Consider the following 6,403-nt stretch of genomic DNA (forward strand, 5'->3'; position numbering starts at 1 on the left):
CACACTTTACCACTGAAAACACGCATCACATGACCCCACACACGCACACTGTCATGCGCTGCAGTGTGGGCTATGCCTGCATCTGAATCTGAGCTCTAGCAGTCACCCCAGAGAGCAGTGCACGTCAGACAGTTTATCAAGGATGTACCGCTGAATCACGTCTCACTGTAGTTGTTAAGCATGATATTTAATTAATCTTGTCTCTATCTAACGAATCTTCTGTCTTTTCAATCTGTCAGGTAACATGTCACAGCATCAGTACACTGCTTCAATCTTTCGCTTTCACGTGTGTACTTAGTAATTTTAGTGAAAACCTCAGATACTGTTGGTTGGTTCCTGTTGGTTGTGCACCTTTTTCACCAACCAAGTTTGTCGACGCCATTATAACAATTTGGTTATGGGTAAAGCAAAGACCATGCGGGTCAGGTAGTTGAAACGGTAGGCTACAAATAAGTAGTTCGTTATAAATTAATTAATTATTCATAAATAATTAATTCACTTCTGCCTATGACAACGATACCATCGTCCATCGTGATGTTTCACATTAGACATCATACGATGGCAAATTGGTTGACATCGCCCAACCCTAACACAGGAAGCTAAGTGGTGCAAGCTAACTGGTTTCCTTTGTCGTGCAGCATGAATACGATGTAAAGTTTGCATGAGCACAAGTTTGCATGAGCATTCTGTCCTTTTTATAGTGGCATCCTAAGGCATTATGTCCTGTTTTTGCTTCATTTAAATATCTTGGGCAACACGCTACTTAATAATCAGTTACTTTTTGATCATTTCCAGATTTGAATAGTCTGGATGTGGGTGAGATTCTATAGGAACACTGACGAAAACAAAAAGCCCTTGAGATAGAAAACAAGTCTTATATTCTCCCACCCATGTGAAACGATAAACACGGATACTGAGACATTCCCTGACAGCTCAAAGTTCATCTTCAGTGCATTACAAAGACTGTTGGAGAAATCATCCTTCAGCACACAAACACCAGTCCCGAGAGGGTTTGAAGCTCAAAGGCCTTTTCTGACGGAACTAACAGCACAGTTGTTTCTGCCGGTGAGCGAGATGCAAACATCATTGCCAAAAAACTCCCAGAAGACGCAGCTAGATATCCGAGGGATCGCATGCAGGCAGCAGGTTTAGCACATGAGAATATGAGAGACATCCAGATGAAGTTAAGCCACCACGCTAAACGGCGTGTTTAAGTTTTTGCGATTAGTTAAGAGACATTACTTGGACGTGAATCATAGCCGTGGGAGGGTGAGTCAAGTCACATTATAAGATTCGCACATTTGTCTCCTTGGCATTTAGTTAAAGGTACAAGGAGGAGGAGAATGGCTTGATGAATCATTCCAGGAGAGAGGCCATATTTAAATTTAAACAAATTCAGCAAGAGATGCTTTTGGTTATGCGTAAATGCTGATCAGAATCGGCTAGGAAGGAGCTCAGCGTGTGTGACGCTCAAGAAAACCGCGAGCGCTCGTCAATCATGATTGCGTGGATTGCTATTTTTAGTCTACTGTAATCGGCTCACATGAAAAGTGGAGAAGATAAAACAAACACTAATGACCTTGATGAATAAAAGAGCAACTTTTAATCACATGTAATGTAAGTGATATTTGATTAACGGGATTCTATTTATTGGCAGCCCACTCCCAACCCACATGCCGAAGCGGCCACGTGGGAAATCCGCAGTCTCAGATCAGATTTTTTTTTTCTTTCCGCTCCAGCCTACTAAAAGATTTCTCAGTTCGATCGTGATGCTTATGACAAACATAGCAGGTACAACAAGCTGATTTGCCCTGTGCGTTTTATTCCACTGGGCAAAAATGAATAGCGAAAACGGGGAAGGTGCCTCAGATGTTTAACTTCCTCAGCCGCAGTGGTCCAGAAAGCCAGTCATTCAGTAAGCAATTAGACAGCAGGTGGCCTTGCCTCTCACCGGAGTCTGCACAAGCATATGAAATGAGAGAGCGCTAATGAGAACACTCTCTCTCTCTTTCTCTCTCTCTCTCTCTCTCTCTCTCAGACTGCAGAGTCTTGATGTATGAACTGAGTGAAACTACCAGCATTTGCAAAAAATAATGCTTATAGTTTGAATAAATATTAGAAACGCAGTTAGTGTCTGCATGACATGACAGCTTATGCTGTAAAATATATAGGGTGCACAGTTACTTGAACATTACTATAATATTAACCTCTCATTCTTTGGTTTCCAACGTGTTCATCATGGGTTAAAAGACATCAGTCCATCTTGATCAGGTTTGATCTATCTATCTATCTATCTATCTATCTATCTATCTATCTATCTATCTATCTATCTATCTATCTATCTATCTATCTATCTATCTATCTATCTATCTATCTATCTATCTATCTATCTATCTATCTATCTATCTATCTATCTATCTATCTATCTATCTATCTACCTGTCTATCTATCTATCTATCTATCTATCTATCTATCTATCTATCTATCTATCTATCTATCTATCTATCTATCTATCTATCTATCTATCTATCTATCTATCTATCTATCTATCCATCTGTCCATCTGTCCATCTATCTGTCTATCTGTCTGTCTGTCTGTCTGGTGTCTGTCTGTCTGTCTGGTGTCTGTCCGTCCATCCGTCCATCCGTCCATCCATCCATCCATCCATCCATCCACCCACCCACCAGCCTTTATCCATCTCTTCATTTTATCCATCTATTCATCCTTTATCCATCCATCCATCCATCCTTCCATCCATCCATTCAAACGTCCATCCTTTAGCGATTAAATCAATCTTTATACATCTATTCATTTTTATCCATCAATTCATCCTCTATCCATCCAACCATCCATCCATCCATTCATTCAACAATCCATCCTTTAGCCATCAAGTCATCCTTTATCCATCTATTCATTTTATCCATCTATTCATCCTTTATCCATATATTCATTAATGTCCATCTATTCATCCTTTTCATCTATTTATTTATATCCATCCATCTATCCATCCATTCAATGTCTTTCTGTCTGACTCTCATATTTGTATTCCCATTAAACATTAGAAAACTTTTAATGTTTTTAATGTTTTTATTTATTTTTATTTTTATTTATAGGGTATTATTTTATTTTTCTTTAATTAGTTTCATGTTAAAATGACCTGAGGTGAGGATGAAGGTTGAAGGGTACACTTAACAACAAATCTATTAAACAAAACTATTCAATTCAATTTCTGTTTATTATTAGATCATCAACTAAATCAGAATGGACTGAAAAATCATTCATTCAAAAAGAATCAATATTTGTTAACTGGGCCACAATAACAAGTCTAATGTGTATGGTCTCTTATGTAAACATGTCTTACATCAATTAAAAAAAAAAATTAAATTCAGATTTCAAAAGATGTACAAATGTCAATTTTCAAAATTGACCCATACAGAATGACTGGTTTTGTGGTCCAGGATCAAATGTATTAATTACAATTATGTAAAACCAGCCATTTCAAATGAGTTTCTGCACAATTAATGGTTACTGCATCATCAAATGTGTTTTTACTCAATTGAAATAGTCCATACAGAATATGTTTGGATCAAGTATGGTTATATACCTATATTTATGTTCATTCATTCATTTTCCTTCAGCTTAGCCCCTTATTTATGAGGGGTCACCACAGCAGAATGAGCCACCAACTATAACTGCAACCTAGTACTAGGAAACACCCATGCACTCACACACACACACACACACACACACACACACACACACACACACACACACACACACACACACACACACACACACACACACACACATAGGTTTCCATTCATTTTATGCAGCACAAACCATATATTGTATTGCCCTCACCCCACCCTACTCCTAAACCCAATCATCACAGGAGACAGTGTGCAGCTTTACTCTCTGATTAAACTCATCCTGTGGGATTTATAAGCATTTTGAGAAATGAAGACGTCACCAATATCCTCATATTTCACCTCGTTTTTGTAATACCTGTGTCATACCTATGTCATTATACAGATTTGTGTCCTGATATGTCACAAAAACACGTACACACGCACACACACACACACAAACACCAATTCACCTATTGTGCATGTCTTTGGACTGCGAGTGAAACCGGAGCACCCGGATGAAACCCACACGAACATGGAGAGGACATGCAAACTCCACACAGAAATGTCAACTGGCCCAGCCGGCACTCAAACCAGCGACCTTCTTGTTGTGAGGTGATAGAAGCTAAGCATTGAGCCACTGAAACAGCTTTACACCACAAAAACAGCTCTGAGATAAATCACAGCATTTTAACGTTCAGTGAAACCAAAAGTATGTGAAAGTCATAAAAAGGTACAGTATACTCAATGTCTTATGAAGGATTGAACTACTGCTGCAGTCACTTTTGCGCTCTGCTACTGAACGTCCCAGGTCTATTGTAAAAGATGATTTCTCATAAGGCGTATATCACTGCTCAACAACCCGAAGCTCATGATACTGTAGGTCTTTCTTGAAAGATCTGGAGATTATCCAAAGCAGTTCATTGGTAAAAGCATACTTGTGGCAACATTTCTGCTACTTGCACATTTTACGACACTTTCAAAGTGAAATGTCTTGGGGTTTATTCTGAAGAGATAAACGTTTAAACTAATAACTTTGGTTTTTGTATGTATCCCTCCCAGAAGTTAAAACAAAAAATGAAATATCCGGTTACTGGCACTGGATATTGTGTTATCAAAGGCAAATGAGAGATAAAAACCCATTTTTTGAAGCAAATCACACTCTCAGGCTTGCACTTTCAGATTTGCACTTGTGGAGTTGCCAAAAAAACAACAACATTTCAGCAGTTAGTTCACATTGCCAGTGGGGACTAGATGCTGGACTAGTAAAATGATTTGATGTTTAGTACCAGAAAAGGTGCCTATGGATTTTGGAAGAGAATTAAGACATATTGCACAGATTCATGGATGTATTTAAAGAGTTCTTGAAATAAAGGATAGTAATTATAAGTGCTGCGTGTCAAAACATTATTATTATTATTATTATTATTATTATTATTATTATTATTATTATTATTATTATTATTATTATAGTGTAAAGAAAAGTGCAAAAGCCTAAAAATTATAATCTGCCCTTTTTGTTCATAGTTTGTGTGAAAAATTATACACTACCTGACAAAAGTTTTGTCATCAATCCCAGTTGTATAAGCAACAAATAATAACTTGACTTCTAGTTGATCATTACAAAAAGTGGTTGAAGGTAGATTTTTCAGATGAATCATCTGTTGAACTGCATCCCAATCATTATAAATACTGCAGAAGACCTATTGGAACCCGCATGGATGCAATATTCTCATAGAAGTCAGTCAAGTTTGGTGAAGCAAAAATAATTTGGCGTTATATTCAGTAAGAATATGTGCGAGAGATCTGCAGAGTGGATGGAAACATAAACAGCCTGAGGTATCAAGACATTTGTGCTGCGCATTACATTACAAACCACAGAAGAGGGCAAAATCTTCAGCAGGAGAGCGCTCCTTCTCAAACTTCAGCCTCCACATCAAAGTTCCTGAAAGCAAAGAAGGTCAAGCAAGGTGCTCCAGGATCGGCCAGCCCAGTCACCAGACATGAGCATTATTAAGCATGTCTAAGGTAAGATGGAGGAGGCATTGAAGAAGAATCGAAAGAATCTTCATGAACTCTGGGAGTCCTGCATGAACGCTTTCTTTGCCATTCCAGATGACTTTATTAATAAGTTATTTGAGTCATTGCAGAGATGTATGGATGCAGTCGTCAAGCTCATGGGAATCATACACAATATTAATTCTTTCTCCACTGCACCATGACTTTATATTCTATACTGGACATTATTTCTGTTAAGTGACAAGACTTTTGTCTCAGCGAAGTCAGACCTTACTGTCCTAAGTAAATAATAAAAAATTGAGGCATGTTCGTATTTTATTTTGGTAAAATAAGCGTAATCTAGAGGCCTTTGCCTTACATATAAGCCCATTCTGATACAAAATGATCAACTAGAAGTCAAGCTATTATTTGTTGTTCCTAAAACTTGAATAGGTGACAAGACTTTTGTCAGGTAGTGTACAGTTATTGTTGTTTTGTTCCCATTAGTGTTTATTTCTGGTGTAAACTGGTATTATTTGTTTGTGTACGGTTATGCTGGAATTTTGTAAATATTTTGTTTATGCATATCTATCTATCTATCTATCTATCTATCTATCTATCTATCTATCTATCTATCTATCTATCTATCTATCTATCTATCTATCTATCTATCTATCTATCTATCTATCTATCTATCTATCTATCTATCTATCTATCTATCTATCTATCTATCTATCTACCTACCTCAGTATCTAATGACTAATTTTGTTATATATGTA

The 6,403-nt window shown here is 37.4% G+C and overlaps 1 protein-coding gene across 4 annotated transcripts in view; it reads left to right on the forward strand.

Moving 5' to 3' along the window:
- The window catches only part of nrxn2a (neurexin 2a), a 564,692-nt gene that overhangs the window by 140,173 nt on the left and 418,116 nt on the right, over positions 1–6,403 (forward strand). The window lies entirely within an intron of this gene.

The sequence above is a fragment of the Danio aesculapii genome, chromosome 21 (genome assembly GCF_903798145.1).
Source record: "Danio aesculapii chromosome 21, fDanAes4.1, whole genome shotgun sequence".
NCBI classification, from domain to species: Eukaryota; Metazoa; Chordata; class Actinopteri; order Cypriniformes; family Danionidae; genus Danio; species Danio aesculapii.